General features: G+C 39.1%; 1 non-coding gene across 1 annotated transcript; it reads right to left on the reverse strand.

Moving 5' to 3' along the window:
* Positions 1–2310: 2310 nt before the first annotated feature.
* On the reverse strand, positions 2311–2507 carry LOC119860840. Its single transcript, XR_005294657.1, has one exon. It is a non-coding gene; the product is annotated as a U2 spliceosomal RNA (small nuclear RNA).
* Positions 2508–11469: the final 8962 nt, after the last annotated feature.

Consider the following 11469-nt stretch of genomic DNA (forward strand, 5'->3'; position numbering starts at 1 on the left):
GAGCTGACCACAGGGGATACAGGTGAGGAACAGATAGTGCTTTTTTACTATTTTATTAGGAAGAGATTAGAAGTATGTGAGAAAACACTCTAATAATGCTTGAAACACTGGAACAGCTGATAAAAGTGTCTGAGTACTGTAAACCCAAACAGCATGCCACTGTAGAGACACTTGAAGAAGAGCTCTGTATAAGCTTGTCTCTCTCGGATGCTGATCCAATAAAAGATATCACCTCACCCACCTTGTCACTGTAGAGAGTTACTTTTCTTTAACCTGAAACCAAGAAGCAGAAAAGGAAATTGATACTTATATTACAGAGCTGAGAACTTTGGCATCCACATGTAACTTTGGAGACATTAAAAATTCCCTAATTGGAGAGAGAATTATGTGTGGGACACGTGATTCTCGTTAACAGGACAGAGTGTGGGAAGAAGGGGATTTAACCCTGGAGAAGTGGCTTCAAATAGCAAGGGCAGCTGAATTGTCTATGGACGGGATCAAAGTAACAACAATTACTAGTGTAGAACAAGTGCACAGGTTCAAGCTGAAGGAACTCAGGAGGTAGGGCAGAGACTGACCAGCCAAGAATGCAGACATTATGCTGCAGTGTATATACTTTGGAAAGCAACACCGAAGGCAGAAAGAAAAATGCCCAGCCTGTTGGTAGTGGTGCAAAGGATGTGGGAAACAAAACCAATGTATGTCCCAATACTGAAGCCACCCCTGGAAGAAAGGCAAAAGTACATGCAGGGATTGAGGATGTAGAGACTTCCAACAAAGTTTCTGCAGTGCACTTCTAGCAAACCCAAAAACCTGCAGTTTATGCACACTGAGGAAGAAGGCGGCCAGCCACTCAACCACTATATTTGCAACTATGCTATTAGATAAACAACCAGTTAGATTCCAGATGGATCATGGAGCCAGCTGCAATTTAACCCAGCAACACAGATAAGCATCAATATTAGACTGGAGGAATATGACCCAAGTGCAATAAAACCATTCTGAGACCAATAGACAAATGCAGGCCTTTAATAAGAAACCCATGAAACAAGAGACATAACTTGGAATTTATAGTAGTTGACACATTGGAGTACCACCCACTGCTGGGCAGTGCAAATCATGGATTTGCTTGCAGTACAATACCAAAGTATCCTCATTTGAGAGAAGGAAGAACAGGCACCCAGGCCCCTGTCCAGCATTCTAACAGAATGTCAGGACATATTTCAAGGAGATGGACATCCAGATAGCAAGCTGGAATTAGAAGTAGACCCCAATGTGCAGCCTGTGAAACTATTGAATGCATTAATCCTGGTGGAGCCACTGACAGTATAGGCAACCATGCAAAGAAGTGGCATCATTACACCTGTTGAGACTAGCTCAGAGTGGATTAGTAGCCTAGCAGTGATGAGAAAACCATCAGGTAAACTGAGTATCTGCACTGATCCAAAACCACTTAACAGAGGGCTAGAATCCTAGCTGCAGTTGCAGCATCTCTGTAAACAGTTCTCTTAATAAAGAGCCAGTTGAGTTTTAAAAGCAGGGTCTTCCCCCCCACACACACCCCCAGCTTTATCGACAGGTGGTACATGAAACAGAGTGAGGAAGTTAGTTATCTTCAGCTTTGAAGTAACCTTTATTTCTGTTACTGCTAGTTTACATTCACCGCACAGCTGCTGTTAGTGAGATTTGCAGCCTGTGATACATCACATATCCAGCACCCCAGAGATCGCAGTGACATGCAAGGAAAGCCAAGAAAAATCACCAGTTCTTCTGTTCCAAAAATACTTTTGTTACAGACAGTGCACATGCTGCAGCAGATCATTGCACCAACCAAAAGCAAATGAAAAGACCCAAATTCTCCTTCAAACAGCTCCAGTTCTCCAAGACTGAAGGAGTTCACAGGCAGAGCTGCATGGAATAAACAAGTACCCAAGAACTTTAGGAAACACTAACATTATTTCGTTTTACAATGTTGTCAGTAACACCACAGAAGAATGGTAGGCTACTGCATCAACAGGGATTTGCCCCGTTTAGTATGTGTGAGAGGCTACACAGAGAGTGTGTGTCTGTGTCCACTGAAAGCGTCACACTGGTAGAACCAATGATCTGTGAACACATTATAAAGGAGAACACCACACCAGCACTAGAACACATATAAAAGTCCCGTAGAATCATGGCTTTTCCCCTTGTGATAACAACAACATTGCCTCTCTCTTATACAGCACTTTTTATCTGCAGTTATCAAAGCACTTTATCTAGGAGGTGAGCATCATTATCCCCTTTTTACAATTGGGGAAACTGAGGCAAAGAGTGAAGTGACTTGTCCAAGGTCGCCCAACAGGCCAGTGGCAAAGCTGGGAATAGAAACCGGATCTCCAAGTCCCAGGCCTGTGCTCTATCCACTAGGCAAAACTGCCTCAAATACTGCCCCCACGTAGGGGACGTATCAGATATTAATCTGGTAATAGCTTCTATGTTTGATCTTAGCCAAAAGGCTGAGAAGTGATGTTGTGTAAGGTTTACAAAATAAAGTTTTCACTCTAATGTCTTAGCAGTTTGGAACTGTACCTGTGTAACTCAATTGCATCAAATTAGTAAAGTCCTACTGCCCAATGAGTTTCCTCTTGACTAAATACACATGAAATGTCTCTCAGGGGTCAGTTCTGGAATAGTGCAGTATCTATTTCATGCCTGCAATTATTTTACTAAGTCATAACTGAAGGAAATTTTATACTGGTGTGGTCTGATTTCATCAACATAATTGTATATACTTTTTTCCCTTTGAATATATTTCAATTGATTTAAGATAAATTTCATACAAACATTTGGGAAGCGATAGTGGAGAAAGAGAGATACCGAGATGAGATGCAGAGTGCAGATATAGGTATATCTCTACACCTCTGTACCTTTACTTTGCAGCTCATCTTTGTATGTGTATCTTTCAATTTTATATATTTTACACACACACACGCACACACACACACATACCACCCCTCTATATCTATATAAATATAGGAGTAAACAGACACATTGAGAAACAAGTAATGAGATTAATAAGCTTTTCCTCAAGTCTGTCTTCCAAAAAGCGCCTGCAGGGTTCTGCTGAACTAAACCAGTCACAGATCCTTTGCAGTCTGAGTGAGGTTATGTGCTCACTTATTGAAAACCTGTATTGTGGTGGAAATAAAATATTTGAGTTATCATTATGCACGTCTTTAATTTATCATGCTGTTTAATTTGTCCCTCTGAAGCTTTAAACTGAGCTGGTTTGGGCTATAAATAATGATCCTTTGGGAACCTGGGTCTTGCCTCTCAAACTAAAACTTCAGTGACTCATTCTCATATATATTTTCTTCCATTATCATCACCATGGCTGAATGTTCATTCTGAAAAGTCAGAAGCTGTGATCATTTTAGAGATAGGTCAGATTCTATATTTCTTCCACACAATAGATGCCCTTGAACAAATGTGATTTATTTTATAACTGAGACTTGTTAAAGAAACAGTTTGTAGTTACAAATGACACTCCCCAAGCAATTTTGATGTTCCCCAGAGATTATTGTGTTGGGTCTCCATCACAGGTTCACTTGAACCAGTGATGCATCTCACGAAGCAAACTTCCTTTAATTTGACAGCAGTAAATTGGTGTGGCCAACTCAAGGTGGCCACCTGGGCTTTATATTCCCCAGTGTCAAATGGAACAGTCTTTCATTGGTCTAACCAAAAAGGTGCAGTCAGAGTTAACTCCCTGATCTGGCTGGGGTTAAGATGAGAAATCTCACTCCCCTCCCGCCATGTTCCAGCTTCACTCAGCCAACTCCTTCTACCTTCACTTCTGGGCCCTGATTGGCTTCTGCCTGCTCCTGTCCATTCTAGAATTGAAGACCAATTTTCATAGGTTCTGATAGCAGCTGATCCTGGGTGGTTCCTCTAGGAGATCCAGACTCACTACTCTTTTTCCCCAAAAGAGTATGCTTTGTCATGCTGAGTGTGCCAAGCCGAGGGCATCAGACACCTCATACACACAGTCAATCGCCATCACCCAGAATCCTAGAGTTACTCCTAAGAACAAAAGCAAATTTGCTAATCAGAAGAGATTACACCTTGCTGAAAGAGGCACAACACAAGCGTCTAATGACCTCATTTGGCATTTCTAACTTGTTACCTTTTAGAAGCTTTGATGCAAGGTCTTTCTCTGAAGGAACTAGATCATGCTGGAGTCAAGAACTGGTCATTTTTAATAAGAACAAAAGTTAACCTGACTAATAGACCATGGATTGAGACAAAGTTTCCTGAAGCAAGAACCTTCAGAGGTCATTAAAATATGATGCATACACAGTATCAACCATGGTCCGTTAGTTTCTTTATTCAGAACCAAAGTTTTCAGTTGGTCTGAAAAACATCGACTTCAAGTATCTGTCCAACAAAGAGGCAAAGCACCAGAGACCAGATTTTTTTAAAGGTATTTAAGGGCCTAAAGATACAGATAAGCACCTAGGGGGCAGGGCTAGTCCTAAGATTCTATTTTTGAGGGGGCAAATGGGTACTGGGGAGCCACTGGATGTCACTATTTAAAAATAAAAACAGACAAAAAGCCCACACCTTCCAGGAGTCCAGGGGCTAGTTACAATCAAAGATTTTTCAGGAGTATAAGAGTTTAAAGGACTAAAATTTGATTTCTGTCCGTATTTTGCTGTGATTTATAATTTATACAAAGGATGAAGACTCTTCAATCTGCTGCTGTTGCACTGCTTAACATTTGATCACTTTGTACATGTTTTGGCCTTTTGACAATAATTTGGGGCCCCTTAAAGATCACTGGAGGGGGGGCAAATGTCCCCTTTGCCCCTCACCCCAGTAACACTGGGCCTGCTACTGGGATTTGCAAAAGGTCTAGGCACTTTCCATTTAAGTCAGTGGGAATCCACTTAGCTCTTGGCTTTAGTGGAGCTATATCAATTGAGAATGTAACTAAAGTATTTTAAGGCCAGATTTTTAAAGGTACTTCGGTACTTAAAGATGCAAATATGTGCTTAGTGGGATTTTTGAGAGTGCCTAGGCACCTAATTCCTATTGAAGTCACTGGGAATTAGGTGCGTAGACAATTCTGAAAATCCCATTAGGCATTTATCTGCATCTTAGGTGCCTAAATATCTTTACACAGCTGGCCCTTTGTGCAAAGTCTCTTATTAACGTAGCCTTCATCTAGCTTGTGTTGTCTACAACCCATCCTCTGTTACAAAGTCAGCCATTGATTGTTCAGTTCTCATCGTTAAAAGTTCTGCCACCACAATGCCTTTCCTCCAGTCTGGACAAAAGACATCTGATCTTCCCCAGAGCTGGTGGCTATGATTCTTCCTGCATCAGACTGCAGTTGGTGCCTTGGGAAGATAAGAGCTCCTAGGACTATCTTGCAAGGTATCAGTGAAATTATTAATGACAGGCCAACGTCAGTATATCTCAACCTGCAGAGCCTCATCCCACATATCCATCTTTCCCATAATGACTTGAGGGTCTATTTTCCTGTCCATATAGATACATCATTCCCATTAATATTGCTTGGAATGTGTGTGTAAAATCTGACCCTTCTCCCTAGGGACTAGAAATTTTTCCGTTTTCTTGAGTAAAATAAAACAAAATATAAACAGTCATAAGGTTAAATGTCCTATTTAATAACAACAATATATTTTAGGGAAGACCTTGAAAACCCTATTTACTATAACCCATGCCTTACACTGCCTCATCTATACTGTATTCTCATACAACAGTAATCTCTGGAGTGTTACAATGTGCCACTCTTATATGGAGTCAAAGGGGGCCCATATAAGAGTAAATATGCATGTGGTTCTAGGTTTTTGCAGTATCACACACTTATTTTGTATATCTGGTGCCCTAGCTTTTGTTGGTTATGTAATGACATGTCAAGAACTCTGTGGAGAAAGAGAATTAGGAGGTGTGACTGAACTACAGAATGTATTCTAAACACTAAACTGTGATGCTGCCAGCAAAATTTTAGGTGAAATTTAAGGTAATTCTGTACCTCTGCTGGTTACAGTATATAAGAGTCCCAAATACCCTGAGGCCCAACTATCCCAGGGATTAGCTCTCCTTCTATGTCCTGTGGTACAATTTGCACTCATCACTGGAACACTTACATTCACCGTCTCAAAAATGAGGCTCAAAGGAGCCAGGGAGCAGATTCTCCTATCTGGAATTTACTATATATAGAAATTGCCTAATCCTGAGCCAGGTCATTATAGTTAGGAAGCATGGCCAATGCTTCTTAATAACAAACAGCTCATTTTCCCTCATTGGCAAAGTATATCTTCTCTTTGTGTTTTTAAATTCCTGGTGCTAAAAAAGGGTTATGGTGTGTTAATTCTGTACACGTGGGAAAGGTTTTGCTTTAATTTAAGCCATGTAGAGCAAGCCCAGATAGTTCACTGATAGGTGTCAGATAAATGTAGGCAATAAATAATTAAACTACATTTAGATGTAGTATTTTGGTGGGAGCTGGTATCGAATGAGACAACTTAGGTTCTTGTAAAAATATTAACATGATCATAAAGCAAACTGAAAAATGGTTAATAAATAGGAGAGATTTCTGAATCTATGGTAATTAAAATGGATTTCCCCCCCTTTGCAATACAAAGAAATCATGTGGATTCCCTGGATTGTACCCAGATTTGTGCTAAAACAGATTGCATTCATCTAATTTTCATTTACAGTTGGCTGTGCTTGGATAAGCAACAATCATATATGGCATGCCACCCTGTTAAATAAAGAATAAGGCAAATTTTCAGGTGAGCCAAAGTAATATTTAAGCAGCAGAGACCTTTCTCATTCTGCTGATGAGCATAGAATAAAGCGCCATATCATTATCTGACACTACTGAGGAACTTTGAGGCAATGCATGCTCCTATTCTTTTCTATATTTAACTGCTGTTCTGCTTATGTTGAGAATTAATATAAAGGCTTTCATGGTGACTAATATTATACCATCGAGCTGTAGAATAAGAATTAGACAGGAAGGGGAGGAATATATATATATATTTACCTAATTGTTTCTAGAGAAATAAAAATTAATATATTTGACAGGCTTTAATGAGAAAATAATATAAAACTTTTGTGGAAAGTAGCAAATTTCATGATGATTTAGCATTAATGCAAAGAAGAGTCATGTTCATTTCAAAGGAACTATACAAAATAAACTTGTATGTCTTTTATGAAAGGCTTTAGTTTAAATTCCTTTCTTGGAACCTCTCAGATCTAACACTGGGATCTAGAATCTTCTAGAGATTCTTATGGTCTATTAGAGCAGAGGACTCCTAGGTTATGTGTTTAACTCTGCCACTGACTCATTGTGTCATCTTGGACAAGAAACTTAACCTATTTGTGCGTGCCTCTTTTTACACTCACCTTTCCAATGTACGTAATACTGATCTGTAATATCTCACAAGGGTTTTGGGAGACAATCAGTGAATGTTTTTGTAAAGCACTTTGAGATCTTTAGATGAAAGGCAATACATAAGTACAAAGTATTATTTTCAATGAGTAAGGGTGTTTTAGGCCTACCTGAATATCTGAATCACACACTGAACCTTTAAGAGAATTCATTAAAAAGTGTATTATGAGAAACAATTCTGTTCACTGCTTAAACAAGGGGCTGTAATTATCCACAGAGCAAAGGAGGCAATAAGTGTTGTGAGATGGCTCATTTTTCAGGTTTTTTCCATTGAGTTTGTAGAATTTTTTGCTATTCCCAGTTCAAAAAAAGGAATGGGTTAGCCTTATGCATGACTCGTTTCTCTGGCTTTGGCTAAATGTCAGTTTTAAAATTAGATGAACTATTGTATGTAGCAGTTCTGCAGATGTTGACGGATTGTTTTAACATTATTTTGTTTTGCTTGGGTTTTCCCAAACACTTCTCTGCTGCAAACCATCCACACAATGAAGCTTGTTCCATTAGACCTTGATCCTCATTCTGTTGCCTCTTCCTCTCTTCCCCCCATAGTGTTTCTTGAATCCCCCTATTATGTTGGCTGATGGTGCATACAGCATTACAAACGTGTTCTTACTTGTCCCTTATACAGTGCCAGGATGACTTTCTCCACCTTAGATATGACGTATTTTTGCATCTTAGAATTTGTTTGTATTTTATCTCCTGCTAAACATTGTATGGAAGGGTTGAGTTTCATCCTTTGGCCCAATGTTATGCAGTCTGACCTTGAAGGAAGCATTCCCTCACCTTGTGTTTTGGACCTTGCCTCATTATTACCTTAATTATCTATACATTGAGTTGCACAGACTCATCAGCTCGTTTTCCCAGTCTAAATCATTCTGAGCTGTGTTATTACCCTTTTCCACTGTGATAATTACTCCCTGAGAATTTTGCATCATTAGCAAATGGAAAGTCTATCACTGGGGCCTGGAGGAGAAGCACAATCTATCCTTCCCAGTTTCCTACCTGGACCAGGAAACCAAAAGAACACTTAGCTCGTGCTTTGAGATATTTGCTTTCTCAGAGTCTGTATTATTTTAACACAAGTGGAACTCCAAAATGCTACCTCAAGAATAAATAAGTTGGTTGGCTCCAAGAAAGACATCCTGGAAGATATCTAATGACAAATCAAACTAGACTGAAATATTGCCAAGACTAGTTTAAATTAGGATTTGTATGTCACCTACAGTTATTTTAGAAACTATAATATTAAATGTATAAAACTCAATCTCTTGCACTTATAAGTGTATGTATGAAGGCAAAACATCTAATGAGCCAGCACGCAAGCATGGCAAATTGTAGTTTGCTATCAACAAAAATGAGTCTTCATTGTTTAATTGGCAGTGATAACATATTTAGACTGTAGGTTCAAATTCTGAATGTGATGCTAATGTACACAGCAGGCCTGGAAAGTAACATGTCTGCAACAACAGGAAAAAAACCACAAAATCTATAATTTTTTTAATTATTGGCAAAATATCAGCCACTCGTTTCACTAAATGGCTTGAACTGCAAAATTCAGATCCAGATTTCAATCACACCAAAGTTTAGGGGCATTTAAACCCCAGATGGGTTGGGTTCAGCTCATTGTAAATACAGAGACCATTGGGAAAATTCAGATTTGATTTCTTAGGAACACAGGAATGGCTAGAGAAGAACAACTGGCCCAGCTCCATCATAACAGATCTGGGATAAAATTTTCAGACTATCTAAAAGCCAGATTTTTCAAAGATATTTAAGATGCAAATAGGAGCCTAGTAGGTTTTACAGACATGCCTAAGCAGGCTGGGCACCTTATTCCCATTGATTTCAACTGGGAGTAGGCACATAACCTGCCTAGGTACTTTTGAAATGCCAAGTAAGCGCATATCTGCGTTTTTGGATGCCTATGAAAATCTGGCTTTTAGTCACTTTTGAAGATTTTACTCCTAAACTAATATCCAGTTTTTAACAGTGTCCATTAGTAATTGCTTCAGCAGCAGGTATAAGAAACATAGTAGTGAATAATTACGCAATAATTCCCAATAAGGGAAGTTTTTTTCCTAACCTCTGTGTAGCTGCAGGTTTGTGCCCTGAAGCATGAAGGTTTACATCCACTTTGTCCTCTGATCTAATCTAACTGTGGATGTTTTCATTATCCATATAAATGTCTAACTGTTCCAGATTCCTACTGAGCTCTTGGCCTGATTTGTTCTATGACAATGAGTAATTCCAGCTAATTATGTATTGTGTTTAAAATAAATAAAAGTGTGCCCTTTTTCAATTTTAAATTTGTTGCCTTTCACTGTCATGTTAAATATTTCAGATGGAGATTGTTTGTTTCAGTAAAATACCAGAGCAATATGGTTTTTTTAAAGAAAATATATAACTCTTTAGCTCTATGATGTAGAACGGATGTTACTACAGAGACTAAAATCCCAATCAAAAATCATAGTAATTAGACTACCAAATATTCAGGTTATGAGAGAGATTTCTCCTGAATTTATTTAACTACTTAACCTACAGAGCCTGGTCCTGTGTTAATACTGGACTCTCATCTGCCCTTGACTCTGCTGGGAGTGGAGAACACTTAGAACTGGAGCTGGATGGAAATATCTTGATGAAACTTCTTGATAAAAAATGCCTTTTTTGTTTAATTGAGATGTTTTGCAAAAAGTGTGGCTTTAGATGAAATTTCATTTATCAAGATGCTTATTTTTATTTTTTTTCTAATGTTAGAATGTCCCATTTCAATATTTCTGGGTTAAAATTGTTTGATTCTTTTACCTTGAAATTACTTTTCAAAATGAATTTTTTATGAAAAACATGTTTAAATTGTATAAGAGGTCAAAATCAAAACTAATTGTTTCAGTTTTATTGAAAGAAAACATTTTGGCTGACCTGAAATTAATTTTTTTAAATTTCATTTCCTGGGAAATTTTGTTTCAAAATGGAAAAAAAAAATTTTAAAAAATCAGAATTTCCCATGAAATGAAAATCAGGTTCTCTCGCAGGTCTACTCAGAACCCTGCAGGATGGAGCACAACTTCTTTACTTTTAAAAAACAAAGAAAATAGTTCTTGAAATAAAGTATATGAAAACTGTACTGTAGTTTTCTAAACAAAGCCATGTCAGGCATTGGTCTACAGAACAGGATGCATTGTTCAACTGCCAGGTTTTTAAATCTTTGGTGAAGCAAGACAACTCTTTTTCCATTAAAACCAGAGGTGAAAGTAAGCCAGTATGGTCCATGCCGGACTGGACCAGCTTCCCCTGCGGTGATTTAAAGGGCCCAGGGCTCTAGCCACTGCAGGGAGCCCCACGCCCTTTAAATCACTGCCGGATTTAAACAATTAAAACAATGTAAACAACAATCTATCATTTGCACTTGAGATGTGGATACATTTCCGACAGCTGGGCTCAGGCAGTGATTTAAAGGGCCCGGTGCTCCTGCCACTGTGGGGAGTCCCGGGCCCTTTAAATCATGGCTGGAGCCCTGCTACCGGAGCTCTGGCAACACTTTAAAGGGTCCGGGGCTCCCCGCAGTGGCCAGAGCCCCAGGCCCTTTAAATCTGCAGCTGGTAGCCCCAGGGTGATTTAAAGGCCCTGCGGCTCCCAGCCACAGCTGGAGCCCCAGGGCCTTTAAATCTTGAAAGGTCCCATCTCTTCCAGTTGAGGCCACGCCTCTTCCAGTTGAGGCCATGCCCCCACTCAGGACTCGGGCGTACCAATAAGTCCTTTAAGTTACTTTCACCCCTGATTAAAACCAATAATATTTTGGCAAACATTTCAGTGACAAACCTTTCCTTAATTTAGTGCAGTCACAAATTTTACAGGGTATTAGACTGTTCTTGTTCATTTTAATCCTAAAATAATTAATTTAGGGCAAAGGGAAAATTGCAAGGGAGGTTTTCATTTGAGGAATTGAGGTACCTTTTTCTGAGCGAATACAGTTAGTGGCTTTCTATTTAGAAAGCCAATGGTATGTA

This window comes from Dermochelys coriacea, chromosome 8, assembly GCF_009764565.3.
Source record: "Dermochelys coriacea isolate rDerCor1 chromosome 8, rDerCor1.pri.v4, whole genome shotgun sequence".
Lineage (NCBI taxonomy): Eukaryota > Metazoa > Chordata > Testudines > Dermochelyidae > Dermochelys > Dermochelys coriacea.